This window comes from Mastomys coucha, unplaced genomic scaffold (assembly GCF_008632895.1).
Source record: "Mastomys coucha isolate ucsf_1 unplaced genomic scaffold, UCSF_Mcou_1 pScaffold6, whole genome shotgun sequence".
NCBI lineage: Eukaryota > Metazoa > Chordata > Mammalia > Rodentia > Muridae > Mastomys > Mastomys coucha.
Window position 1 is genome coordinate 92,259,950 of NW_022196912.1, and position 26,730 is coordinate 92,286,679.

General features: G+C 42.5%; 1 pseudogene; it reads left to right on the forward strand.

Moving 5' to 3' along the window:
• LOC116081059 overlaps positions 1–13,296 on the forward strand; it is a 73,268-nt pseudogene extending 59,972 nt beyond the window's left edge.
• Positions 13,297–26,730: the final 13,434 nt, after the last annotated feature.

A 26,730-nucleotide genomic window follows, 5' to 3' on the forward strand; every position in this document is an offset into this window, starting at 1 on the left:
TGTGGGACTGGCTGCAGAGCTTATGCCCAAGGTCTGCTCAGAACACTAACCCAGACAGACCAGAAGGATCCTGAGTCACTGGGCTGGTGGAGTTCCTGTGTGCCTGGTCCTGCTAGTCCCAGTCACTCTCAGTGTTGGGACAGATGTTGGTTCCTGCTCACCTCTGATCCTGGGTGTGTCAGAGCGCCTGGGAGTGGAGCTTCCTCTGGGTGTTGTGGGACTGGCTGCGGAGCTTTCGCCCAAGGTCTGCTCTGGACCCCAGCCCAGACAGACTGGAAGGAACCCGAGTCACTCCAGCCTCATGTTTTAAAGACCAATTTCTCAGTTGGCAAAGCTAATTTAGGAGAGAACATTAAGGGGCAGAGACTAGCTAAAGGAAGAAGGGAGGATCTTTGGGGGTATATTATCCCTTAGTCCCTCTCCTCCTTGTCCCCTGGGACATGAACAGCTATCCAATGTCATATATTCCTATAGCCCTGAGGCTCTGCTCAAAAATGTATGGTCAAGCAACCATAGATTAAACCTTGCAAAACCAGGAGTCAAAATAAGTGTTTCTCCCTTTAGTTGTTCTTACTAGGCATTTGGTCACTGTGAAGAGAAAAACAACTAACACAATATTACATCCGCATTAAAACTTTTATAGTTGCTTCCAAAATGTCTTTCAGCACTCCTTCCCACCCCCCAATCCCCACCCCGTCCCTGCCCCCGTCCCAACTAGGAACCAGTCATAGTTCATACATGCATTGTCTTTTGGGTGTCTTTAGATTTACAACATTATCACTGTTTTATCTGATTTCTGTTGCTAGAGATGCTCAGAAATGTCTGAGAATAGCTTATTTTAAAGCAAAATAGTTCACTTGGGTCCATAGCTCTGGAAATTGAGACATTCACGATCATGGTTCCATCTTCTCACTGGCTTTCAAGTAAGGGCTGCACACCGTGTGCTCATATGTGAAGGCAGAAGGGCCAGTGGGTAGAAAAGTTGAGCAGTACCAATGGTGTGGCTCTGCTTTCCCAATAACTAATCCAGTTAAGTGCTTCTTCAATGACCTAGCTACCTCTTAATGTCCCTCAACTTCTCAGTTCCCACATTTCGGTATAAGCTTCTGAGGGGGCAAATCACATTTACCCTGGAGCACTCCCCATCTTTTCTTTTGTGGAAGCTCTAAGTTTTAAAGAGACCAAGTCACCTGACTTACAGTGCCTCACTTTCCCTGTTTGCCTCATTGTCTGTCTAGGGCTCTGCTTCCAGTGAACTTTGAAGAAAAATGAATAAACTTAGGGTGTTGAGCTGGAGTTCCTGAGGCTCTCCCAAAATGGCATGAGAGAGAAGGGGTGGGGGGAGAGGGAAAGAATGCAAAAATAAGACACACTCCTTTTTCCTTTGTTGTGGTAAAATGTATATAACATAAATTTTACCACTTTTGCCTTTTAACTGCATGCTTTAAGCGCATCCATGTTCTTGTGTGACCATCATCATGCCATGCTACACTGTGTCTTCATGAATCTCATTGCACTGAACCTACCATGTGGAGGATGGTACATTATGTACCCCTTTGTAACTAACATGATGTCACTGACATGTCATCCAGGTCCATCCATGAGGTAGTATGATCCACATGCCTCAAGGTGACTTAACTTAGTAAATGGATTTATCCCAAGGTTCTGAGCGAACATATATGTTTTGCATCTAGTGTCTCAAGAAGTATGAAGATTTGAAGGACGAGGAGTCTGTATTGAGCTTTGCTGATAATCATGTGACTTGGGACAAACCCTCATTATTATTCATGGAAGTCAGTAGAAGAGAGATAAGTGTAGAAACAGAAAAACTCTAAAGTTGAGTTCTAACTTTCCCACAAAATAAAACAAAACAAAACAAACAAACACATACACCCTTGGACAAATCTCTTAATTGTTTAAGAGCTTTTTAATTACATTATTTAATGTAATTTATTTATTGGGGGTGGCATATGTGCTATAGTGTACATATGGACATCAAACATGTTGGGGGTTGGTTTTCTCCTTCTTTCATGTGGGTCTGGGCGATCACACTCAGGTCATAAGGCTTAGTGGCAAGCACCTTGTTTTATGAGCCTGTAATCCTCTTTTCAACAGTTTCACTTTAAAATCAGAGTGAAAAATATTGCGGGGTAGAAATAAGGATTAAAAGCAATGAAGCAGAGGGAAAGGCACCGAGGAGTTAAAACAGGCTAACACAGGGTGGTTCTGTGAAGAGCTTTGCGAACACAGACAGCTCTTGAGACTTACAGGGCTAAAGCACTATGTTCCTAACCAAGAATGAGACTCTTACTGACTTTACAGGAACACAGTATTTCACATTCAAATCAGATTATAGACCTCATCTCTTCTGGCCGAGACGGTGCATCAGCTTCAATACTTTCTTCCATTGCTCTGAGTGCTGTGGTTGGCCTTCCCCTACCTCTCCTCTGAAGCTTCCTGCAGTTGTTGAAAAGCTTGCTTTCTCTGGAGAACGTGTTGCAGCAGATCTTGTTTCAACAACCCGCGAGCTGCCAGTGGAGCTTTGGGTTTGCCAGTTGTGATGACTCTAAAGCCCTTTGTCAATTCTTCCAGGCCTGGAATGCTTGATCACCTAGTTGGGTTACATCTTTCTTTAACCACTGGAGAGCAGATTCCCAGGCACTGCCACGTTTTTACAATCCAAAATTAATGATGGCTGTTTGAACAGTGTTTCATGTCAGAGCTTCAAAAAAGTCAGCATTTGTTTACTTAAAGAAAAAAACAGAAACAGGCATACAATCCCATTTTCTAAGGAACTCTAAAATTACCAGATTAGGGGGGGAGGCTGTTTGAGGAAGTAACTTCAGGAATCATGAGCTCAGAACCCATTCAATGGCTCAATTGGCTACAAAGCTTTAGGCCTTAGGGTAATATGTCATACTCAGAAATACACAAGACTCACCTGGAGGTCACAATAAAGTGCAGATTCTGAGATACCATCCCCAGTTAACCTCTGATTAAGGACTTCTTGAGTGAATGGGGAGTGGTACTTAGGACACCTATTTCAGCATCATTAAGCTTTTGAGGGACAGGGTGGAGACAGGGTCAGACCTTGGGCATGCAACCCTCCTGGTTCAGCTTCAGTTATCCATAAGGATACAGGTGTGCTCCACTGCTCCCAGCAGCCTAAGCTTAAGGAGTTTGAGAAATAAGTTTGTGCTGGAAGGACTTGTTGACCTTTTTCAGATCAAGTTGCAAGACCTTCATGTGAAATGCGCCCTGCCTATGCTGGGAAGGAATAGCAGCTGACCTCTGACGAGAAATGAACACAAGGCCCTTGATGCCTGCCCCAACTGATCCCCTCCAGGTCACTCCGGTAAGCCCTCTGTTCCCCCAATCACACATCTCCGTACTCTGCACTCATCAACCCTCCCATAAAAATGGTCAAAATTAACTGATTATTCAGCTCTTCATTTTGTAAGGAAGGCCACCATGTCCCATGAAACTTATATTAAATACATATAGAGACTTTTCTTTTGCTAATCTGTGTTGTTACGAGCGCTCCAGTAAAACCCTCAGAAGGTGGAAGGGAAAAGTGTGTTTTCTTCCCTCCTAAGTGTGGATCATTTCAGGTGTACTTCCAGGGGATTCTAATGCAGGGTTCCACATTTTTTAGAAACCTTGTGTGGAGAGATCATTGACTCTTCTATCATAGGAAACAAGTTGGCTTCGGAGAAGCCACTGACTGACTTGAGTCTACATTTGTAGGTGTCTATGAAAACAGCATCTGTCCTCCCAACCTCACAGGTCTGAAACCTGTACAATGATAACAGCTCCAAAGCATTTGAAAAGGGTTCATGCTAGTGGAAGGCATCCTCATCTGTCCGGGTATTCTCTTACCTCAATGGGGAAGACCCTAGCTGGTAACCCATTTTGCCCTAACCCTTCTAGACACTTCCAAGTATTCACTGGAAAGGAGGGAAGCCTTGTTGAGCTGCCTTTGGTCTCTCACCTGGCTCAATACCCTTCCCCCAAACTGTGCTACAGGATCACACACATGTCTGTCTAAGTCTTTCCAAAACAAGGCTTGAGATGACCCTCCTAATAGGCCTATATCTTTCTTGAAATATGCACACATCTGTGCCATTCATGATCACACGAACTTCATTTTCCACAGTGACACACGGGCCATACGCAATCACCCACGGGCTTTCTCTGTGAGCCAGGACTTGTACCAGAGGGTTTACGTCCACGCCCAGCCTCAAGCCGGTGGCTGTGTTCCCAGATACAACATGTACCTTTTGAAGTTCAGAGCGATCGACTTCACATTCATCTTTACTCCTATCCTCTATTTTAGTCCTTTTGGCTAGAAGCCATTCCAGAGATTTCTACCCTCTCTGGCCACATTTACCTTGAAACAAGAAGAATGGGAAAACTGGTTCCAGCTAAGAGCGCACAGCCCTTGTCTTGTGTGTGTTCATTTGTTTGTTTTGTTATTAAGATTTAGTTTTATGTTTTAATTATGTGTGTGCAAGAAGATGACATTGAAACCCTGGAGCTGGAGTTGTGGAGGACTCTGAGTCACTCAGGATGGGTTCTGGGAACCAAATCCTGGCCCTCTGCAAAAGCAACATGCTTTCTTCTGAGCTATTTCTTCACTACCTATTATGGTTTTGTAGCCCAGGATGCTTCAAACTCATGATGTTCTTTCCTTAGCCCCCCAGAGCTCTGAGGTTACAGGTTGCTTACACGTGCACTTTCACACTTGCCTGCTGTTCTTCTCTTGTTCCTCCTCCTCCTGCTCCTCCTCCTGCTCCTCCTCCTCCTGCTCCTCCTCCTGTTCCTCCTCCTGCTCCTCCTCCTGCTCCTCCTCCTCCTTCTGCTCCTCCTCCTGCTCTTCCTCCTCCTCCTGCTCCTTCTCCTCCTTCTGCTCCTTAATAAATGAACAAGAAAGTTTAAGATTATTATAAACATCAAAAAGAAAATGAAGTTCATTAGTGCTATACACAGCAACTAGAGAAGTATTGCTGCTATAGACTGAGATTCCAGAAGGGAAGTTACTTCATACCACTGTAACCCAGTTAACTCACAAGAACAACAAGGGAGGAGAGATGCATTCTAGCTCACGATGTTAGAAGGTTCACTTATCATTGTGGGTAAGGCATAACAGAACAACTTTGCTCACATCCCAGTGGACCAGGAAGCATCCAAGGATAACCCCACACCCATCCCAAGGACCGTCTTCAAGGTAGGCTCTCTCTTGTAATACTTTTGCAACCTCCCTTATCTAGTGCTTCTAGCTGGGAACTAAGCACTCTCTCATAGCCAGTCCATAATGGAAGTGATAGTTGAGTTGAGATTGAAGGAACCGGTCATGACAGTCACCCCACAAGCTTCCTCCTGATGCTGTCTGTATTTCCTAGTAGAAAATGGAATCATCCTCATGCCTTTGGATCATACGATGTTATTTTGAGTCCCCACCACAAAAGCCCATCAAGATGAGTATTCAGGGGATGAAGGAAAGCCCTGTATAAGGTAATATGTGAGGGTGGGAAAATGGCATTTCTTTAAGCATGTAAGACTTCATCCTTCAGAAGGAGCACACTGAGCAGGACGACCCGACAGTTTGATATAAATTTGAGTCACCCAGGAAGAGGGAGCCTCAACTGAGAAATTTTCTCTATCAGATTGGCCTGTGACCATGACTATGGAGGCAATTTCTTGCTTACAAATTGCCGTGAGAGGGCCCAGGCCACTATGGGCAATGCTGCCACTGGGCAGGTGCTTCTGGGTGGTGCACATTATCTATAGAACAGTGTTGGTTAGTGGAAATATTCTGAGAATGGTGAGCTAAAGTAAACCTTTCCTTCCCAAGTTGCTTTTGGTCATGCCGTTTACCACAGCAATAGAAAGCAAACTAGGACAATGCTAACCTGGGCTATGAAGAAAGAATCTACCAGAGAAGAAGCGAAGAGGAAAAGGTGGGTGCAGAGGTGGGACGAGGAAGCAGGACTACTGTAGCAGTTGTCAACACGTGTGACCTTTGCTAGCTCTCTGACTGCAGGCATCTAGAAGAAGTCATCAGTCTATGCCCAATCACTTTATTTTTATTTATTGATCCACTCTATTTTGTGGATGTCTTTACTAAGTGTACACACACATATATACACACGTACACATCCACACACATGCACACACACACATGCACACACACACACATGCACATGCGTGCAACACACTTTCTTTACTTCCTATTGGTCACATTGTTTCTGTCATATACCGTACTTGTTCTTCACAACAGATGTTTTCTCACAAAGGTGGGCTGTTTCTGTCTAATAACAGCTCCTTACCTTTCCTGCCTCCTTTGGAACACTGGTCCAGAGATATCTGAGCTAATTGATATCTCTGCATACCCCAGGACTCCAAATACAATATTTTTGTTGTTATGACTGTGGTTTGGATTGATCAACAACAGTTAAAATAATAGTGTTGAAGCCTATTGGGCCTAGTATATGACTAGAATGAATTGCCTTTTATGATTTTTTTTTAATATGGGTTACAAAGCTACTTAAAACTACACACACAGCTCACAGAATATTTCCACTAAACAGTATTCTTCTAAGGATAATTTCTTCTCCAAATGAGTTTGCAAGTTTTGAGTATAGAGTTGGGAAGTTGGGCCCTGTGGTCTGAACCTGTAATTCCAGCACTTGGGAAGGCTGAGGCAGAAGAATTGCTGAGACTTCAGGGCAAGCCTGGATGACTGTCCATCACTGAATGAAACTGAGGCAAGAACTCAAGCAGGAACCTGGAGGCAGAAGTAGGACAGAGGCCACAGAGAAGTGCTACTCACTGGCTTGCTCCCCATTTGCTCAGCCTGCTGTCTTATAGAGTTCAGACTACCTGCCCAGGGGTGCTGCTGTCCCCATGCGAGCTGGGTCTCCCCACATCAATCAGGCCCAGAGTTACCTACAGGTAATACGATGAAAAGTATTTTCTCAATTAAGGTTCCCAGTTGGTAGATATTTTTGGCTTGTATCAAGCCAAAAAAACTAACCAGGACAGGCTTCAAGTTTTAGCTTTGTTTTGATTTTGATTTTGTTTTTATTTATGTTTATTTATGGGGGGGTTGGAATATATACACGTGTGTGGAGATCAGAAGACAACTTGTAAGAGTCAGCTCTATCTTTCTACCATGTGGGTCCGGTAGCTTGCAGTCGGATCTCAGGCTTGGTAGCAGGCACGTTTACCTGCTGAGTCATCTCTATTGTCCACGACCTCAGACTTGAGATCCTTGTAACTCAGTTTCCAGGGTGCTGGGGTTACAGATGCACACCACCATCATGCATGGCTTGAAAAGCTTTTTTGCTGTGGTTGACATCAGGACTTTTTTTCTGTTAGTTCACACACATGTAATCATTATAAACGTTACAGAGATATTTTACATCGTCTACATCAGGTCCTAAGGAAACTCCATTTCCCTGAATTCTGCAAGGCAGAAGGGACAAATGGCTCTCTGTGGTACCTATTAGCTTACCCAAGCACATCTGGCCTCCAGGCTCCCTCAGTATCACAAGTACCTGTTACATGTTTCTGAATCTGAATCTGTGCTAGCATCCTAGCTCTTCTCACTGCCTACCAGACCTGGAGCTTCCCCAGCTCTCAGGTTTACCTCTCCACAGCTACTAATTCTCCTCATAACCCTGCTATGTCAGTTATGCTCCCTCTGTCTCCCCTCACTCTCCTTTCCATCTCCCTTCTTCTCCCTCCCCCTCTGCTCTCCCTTCCTCCCTGCTCTGCTGCTGCTTCTCCCTCTGGCCACATCTAGTCTGCTGACGACATTCAGTCTACTACTGTCTCTTTCTGCTCTGGACTCTTCCGGATGCCTCCAGCTGTTCTCTGTCTCATATTTACAATAAAATCCTTCCCCTTAACCACACCATGGAGTAGTCATGCTGTATCAGCTTATACAGGTTATACATCTTTGACATGCAACATATATTATACACATACAACTTACAATAAACTAACCATCTTTCAAGTGCTGACCAGTCGCATATGGCTAGCAGCTTCTTTATCAGTGAGTCTTATGGAGTAGGTTGATGGACAGGAGAAAAGGAGAGAGTAGATCTCAAATAAGAAGATAACACTTAGTTTATGAAGCTTTCATAATTTGGCGCAGGAGCAGAATGATAAAAATAACACATTTTTCTTTAAGGGAATATATTCAAGTTTTATAATTTGAGACTGCCAAAGTCAAAGAAACCAAAGCCTATAAAATGATAATAATTAATGGCAGTCTTATTCTTCTTAATGTTATTCCTTTAATGTGGATAAATAAAATGCCAATAGCAGTAGTGCTCCTCCCACTGGGAAAAAAGTTTCACTGGGCCATGAAATCCAAATGGCAGGGAACCCTAGCTTTATAGCACAACTCCTCTGCATTAGTGTGTTTAATCATCACGACCGTAGGTGTTTTGCTTGCTTTTTAAAAATCCGTAAGGTGGGGGATGGGCAGGGATTATTGGTCTGGTGCTTTATCATACCCCAAAGAAGGAAGTAGTCTATAAAACCACAAACAGCTATGAAAACTTAGAAGTTAGCCTTGATAAGTCACTTTCAACTAATACTTGGCTTTGACACAATTTGCCAGTTCTCTCTCTCTCTCTCTCTCTCTCTCTCTCTCTCTCTCTCTCTCTCTCTCTCCCCTCTCCCCCCATCTCTCTCTGTCTTTCTCTCCCCAGGGTCCAATGGTCTTGCACTGTAGCTCATAGTGGAATGAAATTCATGACAATCCTTCTGCTTCAGCGTGTGGAATGAAGGGATAACAGTAATGAGTCCTCATATCTAGTGACATTGTCTCTTTAGCCTCTTTCCACCTAGAAGAGTTGCTGAGTTTCTTTGATTTGCATGATTTTGATGCTTTGAAAAGTATGGCAAGTTATATCATAATGCATAAGTACTACCTGGTATGGTAGTATACACTTATGGTCCCAGCACCCTGGAAAGCTGAGGCAGCAGAACCACGAGTTGGAATTGAATTGAGCTGCATAGCAAGACTATTTAAAACATACACAAAACATATTCAGTGTGGAGTTATCTTGAAACTGGAAACGTCCCATTCCTCATCAAACTTCTATTTATCTGTTTATTTGGGTTTTTAAAAAATATTTAAAATTAGTTGTGTTTATAATTTGTATGAATGTATGTCATGTGTCTTGAGGTATTTACAGATTCCAGAAGAGGGCATCGGATCTCTTGGAGCTGAGGTTAAAGGCAGCTGTGAGCCACCGGATGTGTGGGTCCTCTGAACGAGCAGTATGTGCTCTTAACCTAGCCATCTCTAGCTCACATTTAGTTGTTTCTTTGTTTTATTTTTGTGGCAGGCTCTCATAAATCCTAGGCACTAGTTTCTGTCTATATAGTCCAACAATAATGCTGGACTTCCTGAGTCCTGGGATTAGACAGGTTTGCACCAGCCCTCATGCCTGATTTACATAGTGCTGGAGAGCAGATCCACGATGGCTTACATAGTGTACTTCAGGGGTGTACTTGCATGCAGGGATGTGTGTGTGTGTGTGTGTGTGTGTGTGTGTGTGTGTGTGTGTGTGCAAAGGCACTTGAGGGTGCGAAAAGGTTTGGTTTACATCTTGGGCACTTTCACCTTTCTGTTTGAGACAGGTCTCTCTTTGGTTCAGACCATCAAGAAGTAGGCTATCTAGCTGGCTAGCAAGCTTCGGAGTCTTTACCAGTGTTTGCTTCACACCCAACCTTTGCTAGGCTGACAGGAACTGGACCATTGTGCCTGGTTTTTGATGTGACTTCTGGGGATCTGAACTCCACACCTTCAGACTAGCCCTGCAAGTGCTTCACCAACTGAACCATTGCCTCTGCCTCACCCTATAAGCTTCCATGATTTGATCTTCAGTTTAGTCAGTCAGCATCCCTTAACCTTTCCGTGTTCTTTGACACACTCTCTCCATTCTTTAAGTACCATTTTTGTTTTCTGACAGAAATTATTTTTTGGGGCATATTCAACCCTTTCTTCAAGGAGTACTAGGGGAGGTCAGATTTTAGAAGCCAGAGAGAGATCGGTCTCAAACACAAAGGCAAACGTGCCAGAAACGTAAGGTCTGAGTTGCTAGGGGTGTTCTTTAACACTGGAGCATCATTCTTCCTAGGGCCTCGCAGTTGTCAGAGTTAAGAGTTAAATGTATAAATGTGAATTTGTACATAGAATCAACATACGAACATCTTCATTTATCTACTTATCTCACTTGTATTGAAACATGGGCACACAGGGATACCCCCATTTCTAATCTGACATGATAGTATGCATCCTAGTCGATTCTTTGTTTACATATCATTCTCTAGTCCCAGTCTATGAGCTCTTCTATGTACTTGATCAAGCTTCTAGACCAGTGCTTCTCAACCTTCCTTGCATGGAGACCCTTTAATACAGTACCTCATGTGGTAACAACCAGCCATAATATTATTCTGTTGCTGCTTCATAACTATAATTTTGCTACTGTTGTGAATCTTAATTTGATATGTGATCCCATAGTGGGTCACGACCTCCAGGTTGAGAACCATTTCCCTTGATGACTACACACTCCTCTTTCCACTGGCCTTTCCTCCTACGAACAGATCTTCTCCCATGACCTGAACTCTGATGCTTTGTACCGGGATGTTCTCCCCTCGAGAGCTGCATCCACCTTAGGTGCTAACACTTAGGCCAGAATTTCTCCAGCTGTTTTCCAATAATTATAACAAATTTTAATCTCAGTAAGCTTATTTCCAATCCCCCTTATGTTAGCAATTTTTTTTTAATGTAAAGACTTACTTATTCTGTGTATGGGTGTTTTGCTTGTATATGGCTGTGTATCATGTGTATCCCTGGTACCTGATATCAGAGGAAGGCTCAGATTCCTTGGAACTGGAGTTATGGGTGGTTGTAAGCCACCATGTTGGTGCTGGGAACTGAACCTGGACCCTCTGCAAGAGCAATGGGTGCTTTTAATCACTGAACTATCTCTCTGGGCCTTATATTAGAATTTTCTTCCTTCTCTTTTTAAATAGATTACTGCTCTTGTTTCATGGGACATTTTTTTCTTTTGTCTCTCCAATGGTAATAATTCCAGTAATAATTCATTCTCTTCTGCTTTCCCCACTGTTTGTTTTTGTGGCCTTTCTCTCTCTGTTTGAGGGTTCCCTCACACTTGGCTTTTAGTCTTTCGTTCCAAGAAGGATTTTGACACAGGGTTTCTCTGTATAGCTCTGGCTGTCATGGAACTCACTCTGTAGACCAGGCTGGCCTTGAACTCAGAAGTCCCACTGACTCTGCCTCCGGAGTGTTGGGATTAAAGGCGTGTGCCCTCGTGGATATCTGTATGAGTGACACTACTTGCTTGCTAAGTGTATTAGGACTAGGATTTTGGGTGGGGACTAGAGATTCTAGAAAACATATGGATTAGCAGCCAGATGAAAGTGTCATCAAAACAAATGGTTGCTTTCTATGTGTGTGTTCCACACATTTCATGGAATATATTTTTACTAAGAAATTATTCCTTATTTATCAACAATTTGCATGTATCTCTTCATACTGTTTTCATTTGTTAGATCTAGCTATGGGATCTTAGCTACTGATTTCTTTTTTCTTTTCTTTTCTTTTTTTTTTTTTTCAAGACAGGGTTTTTCTGTATATCCCTGGCTGTCCTGGAACTCACTGTGTAGACCAGGCTTGCCTTGAACTCAGAAATCCGACTGCCTCTGCCTTCCAAGTGCTATGATTAGAGGTGTGTGCCACCACCGCCCGACGGGTTTGCTCTTTTAATTGCCTTACAGTAAGCACTGTTTGCTCTTCACAATTGTTTTGACAAAAGTTCTTAAGCTAGTCATGGATACCTAGAGTCACTTATTAAGCAGAGGGTGACAGTCTCAAGTCCAGAAAACCTTGGTCTTTGCCCAGTTCCTCAGACACACCTTCTGAGGAAAGTTCACAGATAGTCTAATGATTACTTAAAAACAGAAAAAAGAAAAAAGAAAACAAGGAAGAAAGAAGAAAGAAAAGACTTTAAGTTTTTGGCCAAGCCATTCTGTCGTAAGTGAACAAGTGCTTACATTCGACAAATAACGAAGGCAATAGGTAATAATAACATTTAGCCGATACTCACTGCAGGATAGTAACAGAAATAAGGAGCAAGCATCGGGCAGGAGGCATGCTAGCTCTTACTGAACATGGTCTCATTTTTTTCAGCTGATGAAATACACTTAGCAAGCAAGTGGTGTCACAGGTACAGATATCCACGTGGGTAGTGGTGGCACATGCCTTTAGTCACAGCACTTGGGAGGCAGAAGCAGTGGGACTTCTGAGTTCGAGGCCAGCCAGGTCTACAGAGTGAGTTCCAGGACAGCCAGGGCTATACAGAGAAACCCTGTCTCAAAAAGAAAACAAAAAACAAAAAAAAAACAAACAAACAACCCCCCCCACACACACACAACCAAAAAAAAAAAAACAAAAAAAACCAAAAAAAACAAAACCACCCAGAAATTCACATTTGCCAGACACTGCCTCCTACAGAGGCCATAGACCCTCTTTGAATTAAGAATTTAAAAAGTCGAAAGATGGAGCCCAGGCAACCCTAGAGGAGGTTGTGTTAGACTCGGGGAGGACGTGGGCAAGCACGAGTAGCTGGGGAGGCGGCCATAAGCTGCCCTCATTCTGCTGAGTGGTCCAAGATTGAAAGTCATAAGCCAAGTACTAGCAAAGATGATTTAATATTTAATATCATATCCAGAAAAATTAAACAACTTCCAGAATCAGACAGGAATCTGCTTGAATATGGATCAGCATATATTTATTGGACTTAATGCTGCTTTTTGGGACCCAATAGCAAACAGTCTATTTCGGCAAATCTTGAATGTGACACACGCTCAAATAGTTTCTAGCTTACCAATGGCTGTGATCCCGTTTTTGACAGCAAACCTGCCCTACCATAGTTTTGTACAGGTGATTTGAACTGTGAAACCTGTACCAGGACACGGGGTGCACTAGTTGGTTTTGTTCTGGGTGGTGTGTACCCCATCCTTTTGGCCACACCTGTGAATGGGGGCCTTGCTGCCAGGTATGAATCAAGCCCCCTACCACAGAGGGGAAACATCCTCAATTACTGGATTACAGTTTCTAAGCCTGTCTTTAGAGAAATGTTATTTCCTACTTAACTTCAGACTGTGTTTGCATCCTATCTTGGGTCTAGACAATACAAAGTCCTCATAAAGGCCCTTCGGCTACCTGAACCTGACTTAGAAATTCATTGATTTGAGGCCATTATGTACAACAAAAATAAAATGGTGAAAATAAAAAAAAAAAAAAAGAATTAAAAAGTCCAGCTCGTGGTAACAGAGTCTCCATGGTCCCAGTTACATAAGCAGCTAAAGCGAGAAAATCAGCTGAACACTGGGGTTTGAGAGCAGCCGAAGATCCCCATCTCAACCAAACAAAAGCCACACGCATACAAGCAGACAAAACTGCACAGGTCTGTATTCATTCTGCAAGGTATATATGGTCAGACCCGTGTTTCTGTAGACAGCAATTTCCAGAGAGAAGAAGAAACTACCAGGCATGCACTTGATATTAGTAGAAACTGAACAAAGTCACAGAGATGTGACAGTGGTAGAGGCAAAAATTAGAGTTCACCTTGGTTAGGTCCACAGCTGAAGTGGGTTGACTGTGCGTGTATGTGTACGTGCATGCTGAGGGGGGTGGGACCCAGGCCTTCGTGCCAGGCAAGAGCTCTACTGCTGAGCTGTGTCCCAGCCCCACAGATATTCTTTCAAAGCAGGTGAGCTTTAGGAAAACCAAGATATCTCTTCCCCCGACAAGCAAAATAACCACCGCCAAGCTTAGAGGGACTGAGTGTGTCTGTCCTCTAGATTGAGAGGGAGTAGAGAGAAATGAGTTCCTGTAAAGACTTTCATTTGTGGCAGAGGGGATGGGAATCTATCTGTGCCACTCTAAGGTAGTCTGAATGAGTCAGATGGTGTTAGAGTTTTACGTCCATTTTCATTGTTTAGATATCCTAACCTAACAATAGATTGCCAATTAGTCATTTTTATGCAATAATAAAAGGCACATAAAATGTTATTGTTACTTCCTATTCAGGGTTCCTCCCCAACGTAAGTATTATTGACATACATATCATTCAGGCAAGTTGACAGTTTTACCAGAGCACAGACGACGTTCTGACAATCACTCTGCAGGCTGCATTGCAGCAGACAGCATAAAAACCTTAGGTTCAAACTCTCTCTGGCTCTCAAGGGCATGTACTGCGTAAAGAACAGCTTGGCTACCCCCAAAGAGTTTAGTGACCAGGTTATTTATATGTTTACTTATCTATTTTTGAAACCCATATACCTGCTCTTAGGGCCTAGAGCTCTGTAAGTAGAGAAATAGCTGAGTAACAAGTGATATAGTTATATTCAAATTTAAAATATTTTTGAAAAAACAAAAAGCATAGAGTGTAACTTGTTTTTATTTTGCCGATTTAAACTTTAATCACCAGTAAGCGTTAAAATTTCATAAAAACAAAACAAAAATAATATAGCGAGCACTCTGTGTGAGTTCTGAGCCTTAAACTCATCGGCTCAAGTGATCTTTCCATCTCAGCCTCCTGAGTAGTTGGAAATATGAAAGTGTGAACCACTGTACCCCAATAAAAGTGCATGAACTTTTTTTTTTCTCCAGTTTTTACAATGTTTGTATGTGTGTGGAGGGGTATGGGAGGAGATGACAACAGGATCTTATGTAGCACTGGCTGGCCTCTAACTCCTTTATAACTACCAATGACATTGAACTGATCCCTCTTTCTCCACTCCCAAAGTGATGAGACTACAAGCATGTACCTCACACTCAGTTTTACATACTTTTTTTTTTTTTAAAGATGGTGATTTTGCGGTGCCGCCCAAGCTAACCTCAAACAGCTCATCTTCTTCCATCAGCATCTGTCTGCTTGGGTTTTGAAACCAGGTTTATGTAATAATATTCTTGAATCCTTTCCAGTTACAGTGAGATCAGATCGTCCCCAGAAGGGTACCATGCAACAGGCGCTTGAAAAACAAAGTCATTCTCAGTTTCTGTCACGTGACTCGCTAGGCCCTTATCACTGTGTCTGACTTCTCACCTGTGGGTTTAAGTGAGAAGGTGAACTTTCTTTACAAGATTGCCACGTGGACTAGTGATTTTCAATGCTGGCTTTGAAAAAAAAAAAAAAAAAAAAAACCGAAAAAGAAAACAGCAGGAGTCTTTCTGAGGAGATTCGCCTCTGTTGGAATCTGCCCCTCCCTTTAGGTGTTTGACATCCTGAGAAGTAGACGAGAAACTGAATGGTAATGGGGTCACATGACTTTTGAACGGCTGGAAATTCTTGACATAGTAACGTGGTAAAGCTGCAAAGTAAAAACATTAGTGAGTTGATGATGACTAACCCAACAGTCCCAGTGCTTCACTTGGTGGCTGTTGCCAAAGGAGGAGGTAGGAGGAGAAGACAGGGGCGATGAGGGGCGGGGATCTGCCTTAGTTGTGACAGTTCTCCTAGACCATAAATTTAGCTAATTAATAGTATCAGCTGTTACTTATTATTTAATTCAGCGGGGCTGCTCTGTAATTCTACTATTCTTAAGTTGGCAAAGCATTTTGTAATGGAGCTAGCTCAATGAAAGATCCTATATAAAATGAAATGTACAGTTCTTGTCACTTTGTAGGAGTCCCCCTATTGAGCTGCTTGGGCCACAGATTACAAAGATGAGTAGCTCAGTGGGAGAGTACTTGTCCAGTGCCCACAGGTCCTGGGTTCCGGTCCCAATATGAAAAAGGGAAGGAAGACAGCAACATGGCGCCGCTGAGGATGTGGTTGACATATGCTTGCTTCGAGCCAGTTTTCTGCAACCCCTTTCTCCAGGAGCAGCAGCCAGTCAGGAGCCGTTAAGTAGTATTCTACTTCAATAGAGTCACAGGTATGGGCTCGCTTACTGAATTTGCCATCATGTCAACCTTTCAGAAAGGAGAAGAAATGAAATGTTTGTCTTCATTCACGTGCTCAGGTTATAAGAGAGAAGGACGTGGGTGAGACATGGAGGCTACCCCAAAGAGACAGTAAAAGTGTCAGGTGGTGTCACACCTGAAGGTCTCCTACAGTAACAATTTCATTTGAAAGTTACTTGTTGGAAAAGAGAGGGCAGAAATTTTGGGGCTTTAGAACGACACTCCCTTAGTGCACTAATGTTATTTCTACTGATGACATAAGTTCACTGTCAGGATAGAGAAAAGCCTGTAGGTCTACAAAGTACTCTTTCTTAGAGTGTCAGAATGATCGATCCTTTGGCCATTTCATACCAAGAAATGTGAAAAAATGTCGTAAGACTTCAAAAACTCCTACTTTATATATATAAAAAAAGTTTTAAATAAAAATAAACATGGAGGCAACACAAGAAAGCAGCTCCTCATAGACCAAGGTGAAACCGTGAAGGTCTGGCAAGCTCCCACTAAATTACGAACCAGGCGTTGCTGGGAGCTAAGGCTGTGGTGGTGAGTGATGCACAGCAAGGACTCGGCCGCTCAGTGTTCTGGCTCAAGTCTGATGGGCTCCATCTGCTTTCTGGAAGTATTTTAGCCTCTTTGTGCTCTTCTAATGAAACACCAGAGCCTGGGTACGATGTAAGCAGTAAACATCTGTTTCTCACAGTTCTGGAGGCTGGGAAGTCCACGATCAAGGCGCTAGCTGGCAAGGACCTTCTTACACATCCTCCCACGACAGAACTTGGCGACCTTACTTCAACGGAAGTAGGTGCAAGGCTAAAAGGGGACCTCCAGCCGTTTCCGTCCAGTGCTTTTACAAGGCATTAATCCATTCATGAGGTTGCAAAGCCTTTGTGACTTGTCACTTCCCCCAAAGGTCCTTCTTACCTCTAAATATGATCACAAATGGGGATTAAGTTTCATCGAGACTTTTTCAGAGGATACATTGAAACCACAGTAATTGGCCAAAGCGTAAAGAATCAATGAGATGGAGACAGAATAATGTGGTCACTTAGAGGCAGGGCTCAGCGATCTCTAACAGGGGTCCTTGATGGCTTTGAAGTGATCTATAATGTGGACAGCCATGTAAGGCTGTCCAGATTTTATTCAGTCTTCTATAACTCCATCCCAGCCCGTGTAGGCTGTCCAGATTTTATTCAGTCTTCTATAACTCCATCCCTGACTCTATTTTGACAGGATTTCAGTCAATTTGAGGACTCGTTCCTCCGGGGTCCCCCAGGGCTCATTTAAAGCAGGCTGGTCAGGTTTCCTGCCTTTTCCTGCCTACCCCCTCCACAACTTGATTTACTTGGACATCAGTGAAGGAAACCCAAGGCAGTTACTTCTCAATTTACTGATTCCAATTTCGGAAAGGGTTTCCCAGAGAAAAGGTCTTTCAATGTCACAAGCTTTTCATAGAAAGGGTCCCATGGGCCATCTGAAAAACTAGTAAGCATCTAGCTTACTGGCCGGCTCGCTCGCTCGCTCGCTCGCTTGCACCACATGGCATGGATAACAATGAGAAGGCAGAATGCTATGGCTGGAGCCTCAGTTGACATCCACAGGGCCCATAGCACATCCTAGACACCCTAGAGAGAGGTAGCATTGTTGTAACAGGCTTGCAATTTAAAGTTACATCTTTCACATGTAAGAGGGGAATTTAAAATTATGCAGGCTAAATCTACCCCCTAAATATTTATTGATTGCCATTAGCTTGGACCATTAAGCACTATCTTTTTGAAGCCCCATCTCCTTTGCCTTCACTAATGAAGCATTCTCAATAATGGGTCTTTTCTTTTTCTTAAATGATCGTCAGCTCTTCCCCTTAAACTAAACTAAGGCAATATTATCATAATAGAAATCTCTCCCCACTCAGTAAGAAATGAGCAGTGAACTTCAAACACATTACTGGCCAAGCCTTAGAGGGCCATTAATTAGTAATGGTACCTGAGAAGCCAGGTGACTAGGTGGCCTAAGTCTTCTACTCTTATCTCATTTGACAACATTTGTCCCTGAAAATCAAACTTAATAGTAACAACATGGGAGGACTTTAACACCTTTGCCTGATACACAGAATGCCCTAGAAAAATGTTCTTGGTTCCATTTGTCCACACCCCTACTCCACCCCATCTAATTTTTTTTTTGTTTTTGTTTTGTTTTTGTTTTTTTTGTTTTTCTGTTTTTTGAGACAGGGTTTCTCTGTATAGCCCTGGCTGTCCTGGAACTCACTCTGTAGACCAGGCTGGCCCTGAACTCAGAAATCCGCCTGCCTCTGCCTCCCAAGTGCTGGGATTAAAGGCATGCGCCACCACCGCCCGGCTTTCTAATATTTTGTTCAACTGTCAATAATAACTTCCATCTCTTTATGAGAATGACTCAGAATTCTTAAGCTTTTCAACTTAAAGCCCTTAATGTCCCTTCTTCGGGATGACTACTCCACTGACAGTTTTTAATGTTCTGCATTGTGTAAGTATGTGAGGGATGTGTGTGCTTGTGTGTGTGTGGATTTGTAGGTATGGGGGCTCACATGTATCTGCAGGTACACGTGGAGATGAGGTTGACATTGGATTCTTCTTGGATGGTTTTCTACCTTATATAGTGTGGCACAGTCTCACACTGAACCCAGTACTTGGCATTATTTTTGGCTAGTTTGGCCCTGGGATCCCCTGTCTTTGTCTCCAGAGTCTTGGAATTATAAGTGACTGCCACACCCACTTAGCTTTTAAGTGTTGGGGTGTCGGGGTGTTGGGGTGTTGGGGATCCGAACTCAGGTCCTAATACCAATGAGGAGTAGTTTATAGCCTCAGCCATATCCCTAGTCCTCCACTGGCAAGTTTGACTTCACCCGCCCTTGGGAGCCCTGCTTTTCAAATATCCCTTTCCTATGTCATCTTTGTGCTGTCCTTCTTTAAATGTCCCCTCACCAAAGTTAACTGATGCGTTAAGCTCAAAGTCACGAAAATCGCTCTTTTAACCTTTTTAGTTTTCCTAAGTTACTGGTTTTGTTTGTTTGTTTGTTGTTTTGTTTTTTCCTCTCCTGCCTTCCCTCCCTCCACTTCCCTGTCTGTGAGGCGTTTCGTCACAACCTGGTTCTGCAGCCTGTTTATCAATTCCGGTGGCCTCCCTACATTCCTCTCCCATTGGTGGTAAGTGAATTGCACGACAAACACTCCCTGGACAAAATTCTCCCCGTGGACTTGATCTTTATCGGCTACCGTATCACCGGAATTCATCCTCCTCCTCCCAGCTCGTCACACACACTGCTGTCCTCGGCATCCATTCTTAGCTCTTTCTGCTCTGTTCTGGATTAGTGTTCACTCTGGATGTGTCTAAGAATCACCCATGGAGCTCTTTAAAAATCCAAACCCAGATTATATCCCATTAAATCTGATTAGATGTATACCAATTAAAGCCGATTTCAGGCTTCACAGAGAAATCGGATTTAATTGATCTGGGGTTGGGCTTTGGCATCTTTTTTTTAAATCACTTCTCAGGTGATTCTCACCCAAGTACTGCTAGGACTCACAACTCGGGGTGTTTACTTTTCTTATTTATTGACTGATTGTCACTGGGGATTGAACTTTGCATGCCAAGCAGGTGCTCTTTTATCGAACTGTTATCTTCTACACCCCAGATCCCAACCCTCTGTTTCCTTCTTTCTTTTATTTTGAGGCAAGACTTTGCTAAGTTACCCAGGCTGTAGCCCAAGGAGGCCTTACATTTGTGGTGCTTCTGCCTCAGCTTTTGATATGGCTGGGAATACAGATGAACTGCTTCACAAGGTTCAGCTATCTCTACCTTTTCTTTTCATTTTTAAAGCCTCATTCCTGATACACAGGACCACATGTTCACCTTTGTGGGAGCATCTGAGCTGAGCTGACGACACTACTGTGTGGTCTAAACCAAACTCATCATGTCCTCAATTTGAAGACTTCCCTGTGTATTTTATCTGACCTCTCTTTTTCCACACAGTCATGCTGAATACCTTGAAACCATCCTTAAAAATCCCCATGCTGGTTATTCTGGTGCATGCCTGTAATCTCAGAAAATCAGGAAGCTGAGGCAGGAGGACTGTGAGTTCAAGGCCAGCCTTGGATACCTCACAAGAGACTGTTTATAATTTTATTGCTTGTAAATAATTATCCATTATTTTCATTTTAGGACTTGATTAAAACACCTTCCTGGCCACCATGCCTCATATCTCCTCTTCATTCTATTTTTCCTTTTTCTTTTCCCCAGAGACCTTTCTGAAACAGAGATTCTATGGTACCCACTCAATATCTACCAATGGATCTCTCTCACATGAGAATACTGCCCAAATTCTTCTCTGAACCCCCCACAATTTGCCTCTAGTTCTTTGGAACCATTTTTCAGTACCCCAGACTCCTGTCTCTGTTATGTGTCCCCACCCCAATTCCTGTCTCTGCTCATGAAGTCTCTAACGTGATTATGTTCCTTTCTATTTTTGCTTGTACTAGTCTCTGTCTAAGATGGGATTCAACTCATATGGTTTAAATGAAAGATCTATTTACAGAGATATGACCAGGATAAAGGGAAACCACAAGTGTGGTGGATGCAGCCAGAGATCAACACAGTGGGAAGCGCTAACTTTCCTCCACCCAGAGTGCCAAGGGGATGGAGTTCTGTCTTCACAGCTTGCCGAGAGCTGGAGCCCTGGACAAAGTAGGAGTTGTTCAGATTTGGTTGCAGTTATTGACGGAAGCATTAGAGAAGCTTTGGTGAAGGGCCTCCAACTTCTCTCTCTCAGTGCCCTCTGATCTCCAGCCAGTAGTTTTATTTGGTCAGCCAACCAGCAAGGACAGTCCACAGGGCAGTCTATTGGCTACTAAACAAGACAGAGACAGGTAGAGAAAGAACGACTGCAAGAGGGAGGAAGAACTTAAATCGATAATAACCACATTATCTCCTTTTACGTATCATAAAATCCCTTTATTCATTTAGGGCACCAGTCACATGCCCCCTGTTCTGTGAAGCTTCCCTGTTTCCTACCCCAGGATCCAGTTATTTGTTGTTGTTGTTGTTTTGTTTTGTTTTTTCTTGTTTTCTTTTCTTTCTTTCTTTTCTTTTTTTTTTTTTCTGAAAGAGGGTTTCTCTGCATAGCCCTGGCTGTCCTGGAACTCACTCTGTAGACCAGGCTGGCCTCGAACTCAGAAATCTGTCTGCCTCTGCCTTCCAAGTGCTGGGACTAAAGGCGTGTGCCACCACTGCCTGGCTCAGGCTCCAGTGATTGTTGCACTCTTTCTTCCTCCTTTAGCTGAGTGATGTCTTCGTTATCGCAGCTGTTGGTCTGACTTATAATACAGTTATTTATGTATCGGCACCCACCTCTAACATTGTAGACTTTGCTCTGCAGGAAAGGCATAGCACTTCATGTGGTGCAGCCATCTTGCAGGTGACAGGTGACAGGTGCTTGTCAACTGCTCGAGGAATTTAATTGGATTCTTGTGTTATCACTTCTCAGCCCCAGCCGAGGAGATTCACAGAGTCTTATAAACTGTAGCCCTCTTGGTAAAAAGGAAACTGGTTCTCATAAGCTTCTCTTTTGTCCTGCTTCTTGCTCCATCTTCTCCCTCCTCTTCACCTGCTTTTCTTAGGCTAGGCTCCTAAGTGCAGCTCACCAACAAAACTGTTGCTATAACCAATCCTGGTAATGATTTAAAACTTGCTAGCTTTATTCCATAATCTGAGTGGTGCCTATAAAAAGTCTTTAATTTATGCATGCACTCAGCTTAGAAATGAAGTCAAAGAACTCAATGTTTCATTCTCCATTGGACTTAAACTTGTCTTCAAATGGAAGTTATGCTTGGCTTAATATGCTTTGCATACAGAAAAGCCAGTGTGCTGCTCCTATCTTTTATAAATGCCAATAGCAATTGCAGCTCGCATATTTTTACCACACAAACACTGTTCTATATTGCTGGTTCAGAGGCACAGACTTTATGTGGCTTTGGGACTTTTATAGTAAAAGGACTATTTTTAAACCCAATGAAAAATATCATTTTGTATACTCATGGTGTTCATAATGACAGAAAAATGGGAAAATTATAATTCCCATAGCAGTTTTGAGTTTTCATATTAAACTTTGTATTTTATTATCTAAAGTTCAACCTGAGCCTTTAAAAACATACTTTTTTTCTCTATTTACTACACTCACGCTTTTCTTTTTTCTTACATATATTTTTAAGCATAGTTATAATTACCAAGTTAATATCTTTGTCTAGTAATTTCATCATCTGAGGCTTTATTTGCATATGTTTACTGTGTTTCCTCCTCATTATGGACTGTATTTTCCTGCTTTTCATATACTAGGTACATTTTTAAATTACATTTTAGGTATGGTACATTTCATATTTTTGGAAGCTGAGTTTTTGTTTACTAGTTTTTTGGGGGGGTTGTTTGCCTTTTAAAATCCTTTTAATTATCATTATTGTCCTATTTATTTATTTATTGTGTTGTTAGGTGTGTGCATATCACAGCACATGTGTATGGAGGTCAGAGGTCAACCCTTTGGAGACTCCTCCTTTTCCACTATGTGGATCTAGGGAATGGAACTCAGGCAGTTAGACTTGGCGGCAGGCCCCTTTACCCATGAGTCATCTGCCCTGGCCTCCTTTAAATGTCTTTGAGTCATGTTCTAGGATACCAGAGAGTTACTGGCAAAGAGTTGGATCATTTTAAGGCTTGCATTTGAACTCCAATAGAAGCAGAATGATTAGTATAGGACTAATTTGGTTTCATGAGGCAATAGCTTTCTGAGTACAGAACCTAAAGTTTCACTGTATCATGAACTTTTGCCATGCAGGCTGTTGAGAATAAAACCATGTCCATTGTTGTGGTGCCTCCAGGGACTAGATGACTTTCTTCTGGGTCTGGTCTTCTGGTTTCCTGACACGCGTGTGTGGACTAGTATGTAGTTGAAGGCCCTGCAAATGTGTAGAATTCTCTTTTTTCTATGCCTTTCTACAAATTCAAACAGCCTCAGCTTCTTGTTTCAGGAGCGAGTTGTTCCTCCAGCAGTCATCTTTAGGAGAATGACTTTTAGACATAGCTCATGTTCCTATGAATGTCTGACGTACCTCGGGGAGACCGAGCCAAGTATTCCCTGGAAGACAAGAGAGAGAGATTTGGAAACATATGTGTGAGGCCAAAATTATAAAGCCATGGCTCATTATGCAAGTCAGAAAAAGTGCTAGGATTCGCTATTATGCATGCCCAAGGCATTTTCTTCTGAAGCTTTTATCTGCTTTAAAATTTCTGGTGCTGTTGCTGATTTTGAATTCCTGAAATGTCAATGTAGCAAATGGGTAGTCAGTACATGAAAGATGCCTCTGAGATGCAGTCAGCCAGCGAAAGGATATGAAGAATAAGATTCCTGACTTCAAGAGGCTCATTTTGTCATCTGAGAGGTTTATCGTGTAGAAAACTCCATGACACATGAAAACAGGAAGAGAGAGACATCGCTGTGGAGAAGGGAGTGCTATTTCAAATGACAGTGTGGGGGGCAGATTATGTGTGGGTTCTCCCCCCTGCCCCAGTGGTAGCCATAGATAGAACAAAGGGGTGGGCACTTTGGAGTGTTCAGACTTAGCAAACAACAATGCAGGGTACCTAGTTATATTTGATTTCTCCAAAATGACTAATACTTTTTTTTTTAGATTAGGAAATATTTGGGACATGCTAAATCAACATCAAACAAAAATCACCCAATGAAGTAGACAGAAAAACAATTCACTGTTTCTTTGACAGTCAGACTTAATGGGGCATATTTTACCTGGCAATCCTAACTGCCACCCAGAGTAGGAGTAGTCACATAATACATGGTTGTCTTCTCTTGTCATTTGCTTCCTACGTGCAGGAGCCAATGATGGGTGAGAATACCGCTGAATTCTTTCTGTACCGCAGAGCCGGAAGGGAGATGTCTGCTAAAGTGAACAAGGCTGGCGATTCCCCCTTTATAAACATGCAGAAACATTCTTATATAGGATGAGAACTTAGTTTTATAACTGAGATATAAAAGAGAGGATTGGTCCCAGGGGGCTGGAGGGCTCGAGGACAGTCTGAGCTGTGGAAATTACAGAATAAGCAAAAGCATAGTTTCCACAAACTAGGTCTGAACCTAATGGAGAACACGGGCATGAGGGGACAAAGACGGTGATTGTCCTGTATAAGTAGATTTGCTAACTGAGTCTTGGAGGATCTGCGGCGCTTTTGTGTGTGCTTGAAGCCATGAAGACGTTTCCTGATCTGCGCTATGCTTTGCCAACACTAACCTGGTGGCTGTTTAGAGATCACAAAGGAGAGAGAGAGAAAAAAAAAATTGAGACGGTGATCGAATGCGAAGGGCTGCGGAGAGCTGGGCCTGCTGCTAGTTCAAATGGATGTGTTTAAATAAGAAAGTGCACCCTCTAAAAGCAGCCAGATCAGGGCACATGGTTTATTTGATTATTCCAGAAGCTAGAATTTTGCTCCCTATTAATCCTTTGTCCCATCTAAATAGGTATTTAATTAACGCTAGTGACTTAGTGCAATAAACATTTATTTCTTGCCACTCAATGCATATAGAGTGACTCTCCTTTTAGCGCATAGCATGCGTTGGGATCCAGGCCACCTCTTTGTTTTAGCAGGACCATCTAGAATGTGTCACCATCAATGTCATAAAATCAGGGAAAGGCCAGCTGTTTGAGGTTTTTACAGTTGACTGCTGACCAGGCTAGAAAATAACTCCTATCACTTCTGCCTCATCTCTTTGGGCAGATCTTAGTTTTAACTTGATTACCAAGGAATGTGAGTTATTATGGAGCATAGTGACTTATACTGCCCTATGGTAAGAAAGAACTAGAACAGTGGTTCTCAGCCTTCCTAATGCTGCAGTCCTTAAATACAGCCCCTCATGTTGGGGTGACCTCCAATCATAAAATTATTTTGTTGCTACATGGTAACTGTAATTTTGCTACTATTATGAATTTCAATGTAAATGTCTGATATGTAGAATATCTAGTACGTGACCCCTGCCAAAGGCTCATTTGACTTCCAAGGGGGTCACAAGCCTCAGGTTGAGAAATCTTTGTATTAGAAGCTGATTCCAGCTGTGGGAGAAGAACACAGAAAACTTAGAAGTACTATACTAAATTCAACATTCATTTTGACCATAGGAATGCTCAGTATTCATTCCCTCATAATGGAGTTCTGTAGAGATTTAGTCAATACCTATTTCTAACAGTTGGGAAAATTATGTATCATAATAGGAGAGACCTCCACTCATTGAATTGCCCATGCTTCTCCATCAAAGCACAGCTGCGTCAGTACAGAGCTACTGAAAGGTATGCAGATGTCCAAGGTAACATTCACCTATACAGATCATCCAACTGTATCATCAATGTGATGACTGTAACGTATATCTATTCTAGGTCTTTTGCTGAGCAAAGTAGTTAAGTGATGATTAGGAGACAGTGAAGGAAAAACAGAGTCTACCTTACCGCAAAACCATAATCACTTGGGTACAAGCCTTTTTGTGATGGTTTCACTAGCCAGTCTGGTATTAGCCAGCTCTGTACGACTTACTTCCCTTATTGCAATGACAAAATAGCGACCATCAGCAACTGAAGGAAGGCTTTATTTTGGCTCACAGTGTGAGGGTACAATCCCGTGTGGAGGGGAATTCAGAGCATTAGGTCATATTGAATTACAGCCAGGAGGAAGAGAGTGAAGGATGCTTAGCCTGCTTGTTCCTCTTGTTCACCCCAGTACCCCAACTCATGGATGGTGCAGCCCACATGCAGGATAGGCCTTCCCTTCTCAGCTAGTCCAGTTTAGAAACTCTCTTACAGACACACCTGGAAGTTGGCCTCCCACGTGATTTTAGATCCTGTCAACTTGGCCATATTAACCATTAAAAACTCACTGGAAACAAAGACATGCTTTGAATATTCAAAATAGCACTGTATATACTCAGACCCTCTGGCTGATGAGAATTCGTCAGGCTGGTAGCTTGATATAAGGAAAAGGACACTTTAAGTAGGCTATAAGGCCATGAGGAATCATAACAACGCAGACTTTAAATAAACACTCTAGAGTCATCTTTGAAGTATTCATATGTCCTAAGCTCTTCAGGAAAATTGATGTTATAAATATTATATTTAGTTGTTAGGTCATCCTTTTTTGATGAAGAAAGGTCAATACAGCCATATCTACTTAACAGAGCTGGCAAATACATTCATTGCAAGTTGTGGAGAAAATGTAATCAAGCACCCCCTCCCCCAGAGGCATGTGGAATATTAAAAATGAAAGACTGCACAGAATATTTTATTAGGTCCTTATTCTTAAAATGAAGAATATTCTATAAAAGACCTGGTTAATTGGATTTCTTCTTTTATTTAGGAGTGCGAACATAAGCATATATAAAGTTTTCTATGATATTTTAAAAATAATCATTAGCAGATATTAGGAATTCCTTGGAAACCTTTTCAGGATCTAACATGTAAAGATTTCTTTATTTAAACATTTTCGGTTACAATAAAACCTACTTTGTTCATTCATTCATTCATATATTCATTCAAAGCCTGTCATTAACTATCTCCCATAGACCAATACTATTCTAGAACCTTGGGATTCAATAGTGAAACTACTTGATCAGGATACTTTCATTTTTGGTAGAAGGT